Below are 15,969 nucleotides of genomic sequence, written 5' to 3' on the forward strand. Positions count from 1 at the left end.
TTCAGCTTTAGCATCATTCCTTCCAAAGAAATCCCAGGGCTGATCTCCTTCAGAATGGACTGGTTGGATCTCCTTGCAGTCCAAGGGACTCTCCAGAGTCTTCTCCAACACCACACTTCAAAAGCATCAATTCTTCAGCGCTCAGCTTTCTTCACAGTCCAACTCTCACATCTATACATGACCATTGGAAAAATCATAGCCTTGACTAGACGGACCTTTGTTGGCAAAGTAATGTCTGTGCTTTTGAATATGCTATCTAGGTTGGTCATAACTTTCCTTCCAATGAGTAAGCGTCTTTTAATTTCATGGCTGCAATTACCATCTGCAGTGATTTTAGAACCCAAAAAAATAAAGTCTGAGTCCTAGAAAAGATATTAAAAAGTAGAGATCCAGGAAGATCCCTTGCAGATGGAAATGGCAACCCCTCCAGTATTCTTGTCTGGAGAACCCCATGGACAAAAGAACCTGGAGGGTTGTTGTCCCTGGGATTGCAAAGGACTTGGCAACTGAAAAATAACCATGAAAAGTTGTAGAACACTTTTCATCAATTCATGGCATTCTGTGTTGATCTGACCATTGACCCTCTAGATCAGCAATCACCACACATATGGATTCGTACATATAAATGTAATATTCAACTCTGGGTTTCTTCCCACTGACAACTGCCTTGAACCATCAGAAACTGAAAAGTTAATGATAATAATTTTATTCCCACAAACCACTTCAGTCCAACGCATTGAAGCCACCCTGAAATTCAGTTCTCACAGTATGTCCCTGGACTAGTGGCAGCATCAGCATTATCTGGGAACCTGTTAGAAATGCACATCCTTGCCCTACCTGACACCACCTACAGAATCAGAAGTCCTAGTGGTGAGGCCCAGCAGTTTGTGTTTAGATTAGCTTTCCTGGTGATGCTGATGAGTGATGAAGTCTGAAAGCCATTGCGCTCGTGTAGCAGGTTACATTGGCTCGGCCAGGTCTGAGTGAAATTGGACATCCTCGCCCTGCCATCTGGCCTGTTTTGTATTCTAAACCATCTTCCCTGGTTGTCAGGAACAGTAAACTCGTTGCTCCGAAGATGTGAATAAGACCCAGAAACAACATGGGAAGAGAGGGAATGCTTTGCATACTTGGGTTTCAGATGCTCCAAGACCCTGAGAGGGACCGATGGACATCATACAGAGGGCTGGAGAAGAAGTCCCCTGGAAAGGCAGGTGGGGAGCAGGGCAACCCCTACAGATGGGAGAGGGGGAGAAGGATGAAGGGAGGGAGGCAGGAGACGGTCTAGGGGATCCAGATTCAGCACTGATGAGGGACAGATGGGGCAGGAAGGGTTCCTGCTACAATGGGGCTTGGTGGTTCCCATTTGACTGCATTTATCTTGGAGAGTCACGGCATCAGTGAAAAACTACATCACTAGTCCTCATTGAGAGTGGTAGGTTAAAAAGAGAAGTGCAGTTCCCTTCTGGAGAGAAAGACAATCCCTTCAGAAGATCAGAGCCTGACAGTAGAGGTCAGCTGTGCCGCCTGTTAACAGCGGTCTGCCCCAGCAGACCCCCAAGCAAGGAACTGCATTAGGGTACAGACACACTGATAACACATCCCTTTTTACTTTTTTCCCATCCAGCCTCCATCCCACTGAAGGACTATCAAAGCACCTGATCTTTCCTAAGACCAGAAAACTGCTGGGGCCAAGGTCTGCTAAGTTTATCATTCAATCAGTGTGTATTGAGGACCTGTGAGTTTCAGGCATGTTCCAATTACAAAGAGATCTAATTCTGAAAAAAATACTTCAGGGGACTCATTCATAGAAAGACTCAGTCCTCAAATGGGTTTGAAATTATTGCATTTATGGAAAGGGGCACGTCTCTAGCTGAGACCACACTGACATTCATACATGGGCTACTACTGAGAAGTGCAGGCATACAAGCAGGGCCAATTAACAAAGCTTTGCAGCTAGTTGTAATTCCTTAGCATGGACTGCTTGACTGGAAGCCTAGTTCTGCCATCTACCAGCTGTGTGCTCTTGGGCATGGTCCATAATCCCTATGGCTTAAGTTTCCTCATTGGAATGAGAGGAATGATCACAGGTTCTGAATAACAGAGTTGTTCTCGCTGAGTCTGGCTCAATCAGAAACATTCTGTAACTATCAAGGATGGTAATGATAGCAATAAGCATTTATTATCCTATGATTGTGTGTTTCAAATTGGGGAAAGAATGTGTCCATATTGTTCCTACTGAAACTGATCGTCTAGATCAAAAATTACTCTGGCAATCACTTACATTCAATTGGGAGTCTTTTGTATGATATTTAACAATAGATATGCTTTACTACTTATGATATTTTGCATTATTATAACAGGTGGCTCAGTGGTAAAGTATCCACAAGCCAGTGCAGGAGACGCAGAAGACGGGAGTTCAATCCCTGGGTCTGGAAGCTCCCCAGAAGGAGGAAATGGCAACCTGCTCCAGAATTCTTGCCTGGAAAATCCCATGGACAGAGGATCCTGGCAGGTTACAGTCCATAGAACTGCAAAAAGTCGGATACAACTGAGTGGCTGAGCAATTAGTATAAATATTAGAACTAGCTTACATTTCTTAAGAAATAGCTACTTTCTCTGTAGATCCAAATAGATTTGTCTTTTTAAAGAAATGGCTGGTGAGAATTTAGAAGTACGGAGAGGGTTCTATGCCTGATCAAGTCTAGTGATCGTCCAGAAAAGAACAACAAGATATTATAAAAGGACCTGAAAATGTTTGGAACACGAACAAGGATATCTGGGGTGGGCCTGATGCTACGTTCCATGCCTGGTACATAGTAGGTCTTCCGTTGATTCTTGATGCTCAAGAGTGTGGAGGATGCATTGGCAAGAGGAAGGAGCTGATTATGTGCAGAGACAGGGCAGGGTACAGAAAGCCAAATACCTGGAGGCAGAGTTCAGCTCAAAATAAAGAATTTTGTGCCAGTGTGTCCAGTAATGCCTGAAAAAGTGCTGAGAATTTCCCATCACAGGAAGTGTTCTAGCTGAGGCAGTTTGCCCAGATGCCAAGATTATTGCAGAATGCAGTGCTAAATTGGCTGAGAACAGGGCTAGATAAGAGAGGTCTAGTTTCCCCTTTGATGCCACGATTCCATGATTTTGTGCTGTTCATGTGTTTTTATAAGAGAAGGCATGTGGAAAGGTGAACCACGGTGGGTCACAAGTTGGAAGACAGAAGTTCCAACCTTGGCCTTCTCATTGGCGACCTTTAAGAAAGTCATTTGTCACATTCCAACCCTTGGTTACTCATCAGTAAATCACTCTCTTTCATTCCACGCAGCTTCAGCATACCACGACTTCCTTATTCACGCTCTGGGGCTTTATTCTTGTCATTCCTTCCACCTGATAAGCCTCCCACTTCACATGTTCTAAAGTCTTACCAGGCTATATCACCTTCTGCAGAGGCTTATTTCATTTCAACAGTAAGTGGTAGGCATGGGTTTCACATCACAGTTTCTGAATTATTACCTCTAGGCAGTTCCTGCCTCAAGCCCCCATTTGGAAAGCTGCATCTGCCACTCTCAAGTAAACTCATGAGAAACCACTGATTCCTCGGTCATTTCATGTTTAAAACCACATTACCCTCAGAACTGTTGTTTTTTCCTTCCTCCAACAGAGTATATATATATATATATATATATATATTATATATATATATATATATTAATGTGGGCCATTTTAAAAGCCTTTCTATTGAATTTGTTGCAATATTGCTTCTGGTTTTCATGTTTGGGGTTTTTGGCCCTGAGATCTGTGGGATCCTAGCTCCCTGAACAGGGATTCTAACCTGTACCCCCTGGATTGGAAGGTGAAGTCTTAACCATTGGACCTCCAGAGAAGTCTCCAGTGGAGTGTATTCTAAATTCCTGAGGAGTCTTACAACATAGCCACTTCTTACAAATTGATGGAGAAAAGGTCTAAAATTCTCAGTCTTGGTTATTCTTGGCTTCCGGCTCCTACTTGCATGTATAACCTTCCCCTCCTTGTCAGAGTACTCCCTCCCACCTTGTTGCAGTCAATTACTGAGATGTAACTATGTCCTGCTTTCGGTCCCAGCTGGACACTCCACTAAACATCACCTCTTAATTGTTTCCTCTAGGAGAGAGACCTAGGAGGCCCTCTCTCTCTCTCTGTGTGTGTGTGTGTGTGCGCGCGCACACGGGCGCACACGCTAAGTCACTTCAGTAGTATCTGACCCTTTGAGACGCTATGGACTGTAGCCCACCAATCTCCTCTCTCCCTGGGATTCTCTGGGCAAGAATACTGGAGTGGGTTGCCATGCCCTCCTCCAGGGAATCTTCCCAACCCAGGGATCAAACCCATATCTCTTATGTCTCCTGCATTGGCAGGCAGGTTCTTTACCATGGTGCCACCTAGAAAGCCCTTAGCTCTTTGTTAATTTCCATGCCTTACTAGGGAGTTCATCAAACCCAGTTATCTAAACTCACCAGATTGACCAGGAGAATCTAGGGGGCTCTCTCCAGTTTACATTGAGAGGCCGTTTCTACCCGATTTCCATCCATTCCTTTGATTCATGAAAGCTCCTTTGGGAGGTTTGTTGAATTCCAATATCATCTCAGAAAGCTGGTATCTTTCTTCATTCTGCTTGGATCCCCAAACTCCAAAGATGCTCTCCCCTACCCTCCCACCACTCACCATAATAAACTCTCCATCCTTCTTTCTTTACCCAGATGAAAGGATTGTTTCCTAAATATGCTTTTGATTGTGGTGCTGGGCCTGGGGATGGGATTGGTTTAAGATCAGTTTGCCAATGCCCTCTGCCTGCCTGAGAAAAAGGTCCCTCTTTGTCTTGTGAATAATGAGCAAGCAGGTAAACAATCCACCAGGGCTTTTTTTTAGTGCCACCACGAGCCAGAGTCATGCCTTTGGGCAAATTATAAAAATATGTTGCGGCTTCCCTGGTGGTCCAATGGTTAAGAATCCACCTAACAATTCAGGGGACATGGGTTCGATCCCTGGTATGGGAATATCCCATATGCCATGGAGCAGCTAAACCCAGGCACCACAATTACTGAGCCTACACGCTGCAACTAGAGAAGCCTGTGAACCTAGAGTCTGTACTCTGCAACGAGAGAAGCCACCGGAATGAGAAGCCATTGCATTGCAACTAGAGAGCAGACCCTGCTCACCACAACTAGAAAATCCCCATGTACAACAATGAAGACTCACCATGGCCAAAAATAAAATAAATAAATATTTTTTAAAAAATAGATGTCACCTATGGGTTAGAGGATTACCAAGGTATCTCTTCACTCCTCTTGGACTTCCAGGGCCAGGCTTCAAGGAAACACTCCACAGCTGGCTCACCCAAGAGAAGCATGGACTAATTTACCCCCAACTCATCCTCCCTGCCAGGTCTTCATAGGCTGCCCAGGCTGCCTGCAGAACCCATCAGCCAGGGCAGCCCTCAACCTGTGCGGAGAGGATGGCTGATACTTACAACCTGCCCAAGGCTCATAGCCTTGACTCCTCTAAACCTCCCTACTTGGTGTGTAGTCTGCTGAAGTGCATTTGCTTGCAAGCTCCTTTTCAATGCAAAAGAAAGTGGGGGAAAATAGCACACTATGCCGTTTGGTTAGACTTGCCAAGGGTCACACTTTCGATGAACATAGGTGGTCTAATATTCTCTTCAGGGAGATTTGATTTAGAAAAGGTTCAAAGAGGAGTCAGAGGAGTTGAAGTCTGAATGGCAGTTCTGCCACTTACTATCTGAGTACGTTTTCAAACTTCAGTTTCCTCTACTTACAGGAGGGATAATAATATTAATAGTACCCACCCGTGGATTCTTGTAGAGATTGTTGTTACTGTTCAGTTGCCAAGTTGTGTCTGACGCTTTGTGACCCCATGGACTGCAGCACGCCAGGCCTCCCTGTCCCTCACCATGTCCTGGAGTTTGCCCAGGTTTGTGTCCATTGAATCGGTGATGCCATGCAAACATCTCATCCTCTGTCACCCTCTTCTCCTTCTGCCTAAATGATGTAAATATATGCATTGCAGTGTGTACCCCTTTCAATTTGTAGACATCTAATTTTTTTCTCTTTAAACCTTACCATGATACAGTTATCTGTCTCTGTAACTGAATTACCTCACTCTGGAATACATACATACACAATATATTCAACCATCTGTTCAGAATAAAATATCTCTTTGAGGGATTTTAATGATCTTGTTACTTAGCTGTTAAGCAAGCCATTGGCGGCAGGGGGCAGCAGTGTACATATGGTATAGATGAGCAATAACACTTGCTTCCTTTCCAAGTCCAGAACCAGGGTTCAACAAAAAAGTGTAAGCTGTGTGCCAAGAACACACTTTTCTTCTTCCTTCTCGAAAACTATCTTTAAAAGTCATTCTCTGGATTTACCAGAACAGTTCAGAAGACAGATTATTATTTCTCTTATCTTTTTCTAATTTTGTATTTATTTGTTGAGGCTTTATCATTTGAAAGTGTTCTTGTTTTGAAAGAATATTCAAAATTGGTGTGGTAGACATTTGTTGTTGTTTTCTATTGCACTTAACTTTCCTAATAAGTTACTGCTGTATTCTTAATTGTCACTTAATATATTTGAGAGTGACAAAAAAGATCAATTTTTGAATGTGTAATAAAATAAATGATAAATATAGGTGCCATGTGTATGTGCTCAGCTGTGTCTGACTCTTTGCGATCCCATGGACTGTAGTATGCCAGGCTCCTCTATCCATGGAACATCCCAGGCAAGAATACTGGAGTGGGTTGCCATTTCGTTCTCCATGGGATCTTCCCACTCCCAACCCAGCAATCGATCCTGTATTGGCAGGGGAATTCTTTATCACTGTGCCACCTAGGAAACCCCATAGATGCATAACTATAAGAAATCAAAACATGTGAGATAATGCTATGCAATATTAGTGATAAGCAAATATGCTAGCAATGGCAGCAATAACAGTTAACATTTACTGAGTGCCTGCTTTGTGCCAGGCACTGGGTTAAGTGCATTGCACAAATTATTACTTGACTTAATCTTCCCAAAACCCCCATGATGGAAACGATCCCCATTTTACAGATAGGAAACTGAGGTTCTAAGATGATAAGATAGTTTGAGCTTCTTTCTCTCTGTTTATGGCCTTTTTAAATAGTCCTTTTACTTAACCAACTTTTTTTGCTTGCCTTTTAGTCTAAAATTTTAATTTTTAAAAAATCCTAAATTTCTATTTTCTCCTGTCTCTCTCTCGCTCTCTCTTTTTTTAAAGACTGTAGTAACACATTCACCACAAATGAAGAACTGCTCATAATACTACTTTCCTGAGCTGAGTCTGTGCCAAAGCAAGAGCTATGGTCCCTGCAGGGCTCACTGTATCATATCTAAAAAAACTGCAAGACCATGAGGGCTTGCCTACCTCTCAGCCAGGATTTCTGACTTTACCTGTGCCTACTGAAGTGAATGCATAGTTGATAAAAAGTAATATTTTAAAACAGGAAGAGAATCCATCTTCTCTTATGTTGTTTTGTTTTCCATTGGAGTATATACAAAAATATTTTCAAAACAAAAACTTTGGAACTCTATGGTGCTATTATGATTGCTCTCATTTCTATTATAACTTAAAGTGGGGTTCGGCTGTTCATGGCTCAAAAGCCACCCAAGAGGCCAGTTTGATGGAAAGGAAAGTTTGCTTCATTTTGGATGCTAGCAACCAGGGTGGAGGGCAGATGTCTGTCTGACGGCAAGAATTTTTATAGGCTGAGGGAGGAGGCTACATGCAGACACAGCGTAGTCAGTTCTGACCATCGTCTTAAAACTGGCTATCAGTATTCTGCCCAGAGTCTTCCTGATTGTTTTAGGTACAGTTAATCTTTGGCTCAGATGGTAAAGCATCTGCCTACAGTGCGGGAGACCTGGGTTCGATCCCTGGGTCAGGAAGATCCTCTGGAGAAAGCAATGGCAACCCACTCCAGTACTCTTGCCTGGAAAATCCCATCGATGGAGGAGCATAGTAGGCTACAGTCCATGGGATCGCAAAGTCGGACACGACTGAGCGACTTCACTTCACTTCAATCTTCAATCCCAGGGTTAGTTCGTTCCCATTTCTTGAGGCCAATTCTCAGAATTGTGGCAGCTTATGTCATGCTACAGTCCGGTCATCATGTAGTTAACTTCTTCCACCTGGTGGGGGGTTTCAGTATCTATAAAATGGCTCACAGGATATGGCTCAGAATATTCTCTATATCCATATTCTGAGCCATATCTCTTAGGGCAGAAAGTGAAGAGGAACTAAAGAGCCTCTTGATGAAAGTGAAAGAGGAGAGTGAAAAAGCTGGCTTAAAACTCAACATTCAAAAACCTAAGATCATGGAATTCAGTCCCAATGGATGACTTTATTTTCTTGGGCTTCAAAGTCACTGCAGATGGTGACTGCAGCCATGAAATTAAAAGATGCTTGCTGCTCAGAAGAAAAGCTATGACCAACATAGACAGCATGTTAAAAAGCAGAGACATTACTTTGCCAACAAAGGTTTGTCTGGTCAAAGCTATGGTTTTTCCAGTAGTCATATATGGATGTGAGAGTTGAACTATAAAGAAAGCTGAGCACCAAAGAATTGATGCTTTTGAACTGTGATGTTGGAGAAGATTCTTGAGAGTTCCTTGGACTGCAAGGAGATCCAACCAGTCCATCCTAAATGAAATCAGTGCTGAATATTCATTGGAAGGACTGATGCTGAAGCTGAAACTCCAAAACTTTGGCCACCTGATGTGAAGAACTGACTCATTGGAAAAGGCTCTGATGCTGGGAAAGATTGAAGGCAGAAAGAAAAGGGGACGACAGAGGATGGGATTGTTGGAAGGCATCACCGACTAGACAGACGTGAGTTTGAGCAAGCTCCACGAGTTGGTGATGGACAGGGAAGCCTGGTGTGCTGCAGTCCATGGGGTCTCAAAGAGTCAGACAGGACTGAGCGACTGAAATGAACTGAACTGAACTGATTGTCTATAGCCCTTGGTGAAGAACTGAAAGTACTTGACTTTGCTTAGTGACTACATAATTATTATTTGGTCTCCCTGGACTGTTTTCCTTTGTTCCTGCATTTTCTCAGTACTCTGATTAAACTTATTCTTTGGCTAAATTCCACAGATGAAAGGCAGACAGAGGACACAGTGGGCAAGGACCATAGAGTGCTGCTCTGTTTCACTGTTGCTCTTTTTTCTCAGGCCTTACATCCCCTCCCCAGCATCTCAGAACAGCACTAATAGGTGGGTAATTCTGGGAAAATGTAGCTGACTCTCAGCTGATCTGGCATAGGTGAGTTTCCACATCTTTCCCCCCTTCTCTTTCTTTGACCTCATTGGCACTTCCTTCTCAAAACTTCTTTGGCTTCCTCCTGCCTTTCTGATCTATTTCTCTCTTTCTGGTGTTTCACTTCCATGTCGCCATCGTTTCCAACTCAATTTACGTAATGGCATCATTTTCCCAAACCAGCTCCTCTTCAAAGACTTCCCAGACTTTCCGTTCTCTTTTTTTCTCATACTTAATCAGCCTGGCCACTCTGGCAGAGCTGACAGCTCGGCTCACTCAGTTCTGTTTTTCCTTACTGGTAGGATGGACAGGACAGAAAGTTGCCCTCAGTGGAATAAACGCTGATGCTGGATAAGAATTTTCCCTCTCTGCCCAACCATGCTCCCTCCTGCTGGACAACCTGCCTCATGCATTTCTGTAGTTTGATTATGTAGTTTCAAAATGCATGTGTTGAAATCTTAATGCCAGGTGTGATATTAGACAGTGGGAACTTTGGGAGGTGATTAGGTCATGATAGTGAGCCCTTATGAATGAGATTAATTCTCTTTACGAAGAAGTCAGAAAGGGGTGGGATGGGGGTGGGAGGAAGGCTCAAGAGGGAAGAGATATATGTATAGCTGTTTCACATTGTTGTACAGCAGAAACTAACACAGCATTGTAAAGCAATTATCCTCCAATTAAAATTTAAAAACTAAATAAAAATAAAAAATAGAGAGCTCCCAAGCCCCTTCTTCCAGGTGTCATTGTTGTTCAGATGCTCAGTTGTGTCCAACTCTTTGTGACCCCATGGACTGCAGCATGCCAGACTTCCTTGTCCTTCACTGTCTCTTGAAGTTTGCCCAAACTCATGTCCATTGAGTTGGTGAGGCCATTCAACCATCTTATCCTCTGTCATCCCCTTCCTCCTGCCTTCAAACTTTCTCCAGCATGAGGACATAGCTATAAGCTGGAAGAGGGCCCTCATTCAACCATGCTGGTGCCTAGTCTCAGACTTCCAGGCTCTAGCTCTGTAAGACATAAATTTCTGTTGATTATAAGCTGCCCAGTCAGTGGTATTTTGTTATAGCAGCACAAACAGGCTAAACTATGTATCGTAGTGATAGCCAAACAATGTTGCTACTGAGCACAGCACCATGTACCTGTTCAAGAATTAAAGTAGCCAGAGGACTCCCTGCTCTTATACCAGCCTCACCACCTGGAAGCAACTGGCCGACAGAGGACTTAGTTCCAGGACCAGGGGAAAGCAATACTTGGTCAGCTTGAGGGATTTGTTCCTGATTTGGAAGCAATACTTGGTTAGCTTGAGGGAGTTGTTCCTGATTTGCTTGTCTGTCTTGAACCAGCAACCATAAAGGGTGCTGACTTTCCCATAGAATCCATTGTTCTGGCATACAGAGGATGGGAAATTAGAGCAGCATCTCTCAATATTCCACCTAATAATTCACCTGCAAAAGTCTGATTATTACACTTTTCAAGTGTGTGGTTTTGCTAGCTTAGAAGTCTGAGTTCTGGGAACAAAATTACTAAATTAGACTTAACCATATTCCCAGAGCTAAGAGCTGCCCTTTGGCCATTTCAGGCCCCTGTGTCCCTGGATAAACTAGTAAGAAAAGAGGGTGGCCACATTCACTGGGGAGAGTAGGTTGGTTATCAAGGGGAAACGAAATTCCTATTAAATTATGAAAACAATGGAAAAATACTCCTCAAACCAAGAAATTCTGCAGGGACCCCATTTCATGCCCTGTCAAGTGATAAAAATCAATGGAAGACTGTGAGAACCAATGTAACAAGGACCTTCCTAAGATTCAAACCCTTTAGGAGTGAAGGTTTGGGTTACACTCTGAACAAAGAATCCTAACCTGATGATGGGCTGACTGAAGACAAAGCCAACACAGAATGGGTGGTGGAGTAACAAAGATACAAGAAACAAACAAAAAAAAAGTGGTGCAGAAATGAACACTATTGTGTTTAACATATTCCTTCTCTCCATTTTAAGTTGTATTTTTACTTTTTCTCTCCTTTTTCTCTCCTACTTTACATAGGGCTTAATTTCCTCCACATGTTATAGTATAACAATCAAGACTATGATTAAACTAAAGGGGAAAATGTTGATGCCCAGAGGGGAGTGCTGCAACTGAAGACATTTGGGGTCTCTGTTTTGGGTGGGAAATTGCATTCTTATTGGCATGAGTGAAGGTTTCATTGCAATAATAGGTACTTTTTTTGTTGCTGTTGTTATGATTTGAGAGTTTCTGAGTGAAGAAGGAAATTCTTGGGTGTCCAGTAATCAAAGGTGTTGTTGCTGGCAAGAACCGGGTATTGATTCCAGCGAGTGCTTTCTAAGCCCCTTGTGTTGATTGTATCAGGCTTTGTTGCAAGCTGAGGGCTGAGACACCCACGACTACATTTCCCAGACATCCTTCTAGCTCAGGTTTCCCACATGACCTTGCCACTTGAGCCCTCTGCTTTAAAAAAAGGGGGGTGGGGTGGGGGGAAGAAGTGCTTAAACCCAGGTCTGGGCTATGTTCTCAGCTACAATGGAAAGTTCAGAGAGATAAAAGTCAGAAAGATGGGAGTTTGAATCCCTCCTCTGCTACAAAATGCTATGAGAATGTCGGCAGTCTCCTGACCTTCTCAACATCCAATGGGTATAATGATAACCTCTCCCTGGGAAAATTACCGTGAGAAATAAGAGAGATCATGTGTGTAAACCACCTAGTATAGTACCTGGCACACATCACCAAAGGCTGGTTCCTCATCTCCTAACAATTGATAGATCTGTTTGCCAGTTTGGCAACTGGTCATATCTTTTCCCCAGATACAAGAAGTGAAAAACGTGCAATATTGCAGGAAGGAAAAGCAATTATGATATTATCTAACTGGGCATAACACCAGGGGAAATATCTCTCCAGCTAGGATCTGATTTCTTTTTAGAAGTAGAAGCTTATCTGGACAAAAGCCCCCATTAGGATGTAGGGCCAATATCGCATTAAAACGTTGGACCACATCACTCGTAGTTACGTAGTTTTCAGATGGTAGAACTGCACTTTTGTGCAGCCCCCAACCCCAGTGCCCTGATTCCTCTAACGTCTTAGTTCTCTCATGGAACAGGAAGTGTCATTTAATACTTAGCAATTGCCTAGAGTGTTTTTTATTATTATTATTTTAGTACTTTCCAAGTTAAAGTTCCTAAAATATGTTGTTACATGCTCTTGAATTTCATGCTAAAGCAGAACTGTTTGAATTGCTTGTTCTCAGAATTCACCCATGGCTTGAACCTGCAGAGGTGAAAAGAATAAAAATTCTGCCTGTGTGTCTTCACAGTGGAAACCACCGCTTTTGAAACAACAAAGTGAAGTTACCTCTCAGGGCTGCCTGTCTTGCTGAGGCTATTGTTCTGTCAATATCTGGTCTCTGATAATCCAGAGCAGAACAAGAAAGCTATTCACTCTTAAGTAACAAGATATGCAATATATGATGAATTTTCTGTTATAAACTGTTCAGTACTTTCCAGACCCAAGGTGAGGTGCGGAAGTTCACCTTTGAGAACGGGTTTGGAGGAGCGAAGAACTTTATTTTCTCTTTTATTAAAGTATTTCAGGAGCCTAAAGAGAGTTGCATGTCAACTTTTTTTTTCCCCCCCAGATTATATTCATTTGATGCTTCTAACATAACCAGGGATGGTAAAACGATGAATTGACATTTAGGTATATACCTCTATATGTATAGTACTTAGATATTGTTTAATAAATGTATTAATTCCACCTATTTATTAATAAGGATAAGAAGTAAAGGGGAAAATAAGGAATAAAAGAGAGAAAAGGACAGATGGTTATGGGGGAGGAAAAGAGGCATTAAAAATAAACAAAGAAGAGGAAAATATAGGGCATATGAACAAACCAAGAGAGAGAATGTCTAAAAGATAAAATATAATAAACGGTGAGTCTAAAATAAGATATAAACACACTGCTAAATAATCTGAATTCCAATTCAGGTTTTTAGGGCAAGTGATCATAAGTGTAGGAATGAAACTGTTTATTTTTCTTTCCTCTCTGCTTGCCAAGTCTGTGTTTACCACTATATTCCTTGTGCCTAGTACCAAGACAATAAGCCCTGTTCAACCACTGAATGAGGATGGGAATCATCACAGAATCACAGGTCAATTCCAAAGATATTGACACGTACTATTCACCACTCCCCGCCGCTCCCCCTCAACCATTGTTCTGCTTATCTTGAGTGAGTGAGTGAAGTCGCTCAGTCGTCTCTGACTCTTTGCGACCCCATGGACTGTAGCCTACCAAGCTCTTCTGTTCATGGGATTTTCCAGACAACAGTACTGGAGTGGATTGCCATTTCCTTCTCCAGGGGATCGTCCCGACCCAGGGATCGAACCTGGGTCTCCTGCATTGTAGACAGACGCATTTCTCAGGGCAATTAGGGAGAACTTTCTTCTAATAGGATAAATTCTCAGCTGACATCCGCTACCAGTTCAGCCCTTGAGACTGGACCCAGCATATCAAATCCATCTTCGACAAGAGAGCCCAGTGGAAGCTGGCTGTAAGTGTCCTTTAAGACCACCTTGAAATCCCACTGTCCAGGCCTTTCTTCCTGATAACTCTGTCTAAAGATCACTTGTGTGGATGCATGCATATTGTTACTGATGTTCAGTCACTAAGTAGTGTCTGATTCTTTGCTATCCATGGACTGCAGCACACCAGGCTCCCTTGTCCTTCACTATCTCCTGGCTGCTGCTGCTGCTAAGTCGCTTCAGTCGTGTCCAACTCTGTGCAACCCCATGGATGGCAGCCCACCAGGCTCCCCCATTCCTGGGATTCGCCAGGCAAGAACACCGGAGTGGGTTGCCATTTCCTTCTCCAATGCATGAAAGTGAAAAGTGAAAGTGAAGTTGCTCAATCATGCCTGACTCTTAGCAACACCAAGGACTGCAGCCTACCAGGCTTCTCCATCCATGGGATTTTCCAGGCAAGAGTACTGAAGTGGGTTGCCATTATCTCCTGAAGTTTGCTCAAATTCATGCCCGTTGAGTCAGCGATGCCATCCAACCATCTCATCCTCTGTCGTCCCCTTCTCTTCCTGCCCTCAATCTTTCCCACCATCAGGGTCTTTTCCAATAAGGTGGCATCAGGTGGCCAAAGTATTGGCGTTTCAGCTTCAGCATCAGTCCTTCCAGTGAATATTCAGGGATGACTTCCTTTAGCATGGACTGGTTGGATCTCCTTGATGTCCAAGGGACTCTGATCCCACAGTTCTGAAGTAAGACCAAGTACCTCTACATTTCTAAAGCTATGTGGATGATTCCAATGTGCTTTGGGAAACTACTGGCCAGCAAATTTTCATCACTGTTCCAAAGGTGATGATGAAAAGTTTGCTCCCCCAAAAGTAGTCTGAGATACAGTATCTGTCAGGGTTGATGTTTTCCCCAGTCCAGACTCCTCTCATCTGGTCCCAGGTGCTCAAACTCATCTCCCCTCAAGGGGAACCAGCCCTGGGGGAAGTGCTACCAGGAAGGCAGGGAGCTCTGCAACCTCTGGCTCTTTCCTTCTCAATCAGAAAAATCACCAACTAGAGCAGCTTCGGTCACTGAGAATGAGAAAACCAGGAGAAATGACTGGAGCCATGAAGTCCCTTCTTTATAATTTTCCTGAATACTTTAGATTGAGTAAAATAGCCTTAAGAAAGTTGCATCTATTTCCATCAATATATGCATGTGAGAACAGATTTTCAACAATAACTGATAAAGATTAAATCCAGGAAGAAGTAGGATATTGTCACTTCATGTCACACCATACCAAAAATAGATGTGCAAATTGACAAGTTTGTATAAAACAAAGTGCACTCAAATAAAGTAAGAAAAACTGTCGTGTTGCTATTTATTTTTATCTATACAAATTATTTAATATATTCTTTTTAAAAAATTTTAGATATCAACATAACTTTACTTCCTATGCTTCTTAAGATGGATTTCCCAGTATTCTGAAATTGTTCTTCCCATACTTATGGTGTGGAAACATCCTTCCTTTAATAAAATTACAATGTATTTGTTCATCCATTTGTTTTTGAAGACTTTGCCTTGAAAAATAAAGGATTGGTAACTCTGTTCATCAACCGCCCTTCATTGTGAACGCCTCATTTCTTTTTTAAAATTGATCTATGTAAGGGATAAATCGGAAGATTGGGGTTGACATATATATGTGGCTACATGTAAATAGATAGCTAATAAGCAACTACTGTGTAACACAGGGAACTATGTTCAGTACTCTGTAAAGACCTCTATGGGAAAGAATCTTAAAAAAAAAAAGTCAGTATCTGTATAAGTATGGGCTTCCCACGTGGCACTAGTGGTAAAGAACCCATCTGCCAAGGCAGGAGATGCACCTTTGACCCCTGGGTTGGGAAGATCCCCTGGAGAAGGAAATGGCAACCCACTCCAGTATTCTTTCCTGGGAAATCTCATGGACAGAGGAGCGTGACAGGCTACAGTCCGTGGGGCCACAAAAAGTCAGACATGAATAAGCGACTGAGCATATCTATATATATAACTGATTCACTTTGCTGTCCATCTGAAACTAACACATAACAAATCAGTTATACTCCAATAAAAATTTTTAAAAACTGATC

Source organism: Oryx dammah, unplaced genomic scaffold (assembly GCF_014754425.2).
Source record: "Oryx dammah isolate SB20612 unplaced genomic scaffold, SCBI_Odam_1.1 HiC_scaffold_27, whole genome shotgun sequence".
NCBI lineage: Eukaryota > Metazoa > Chordata > Mammalia > Artiodactyla > Bovidae > Oryx > Oryx dammah.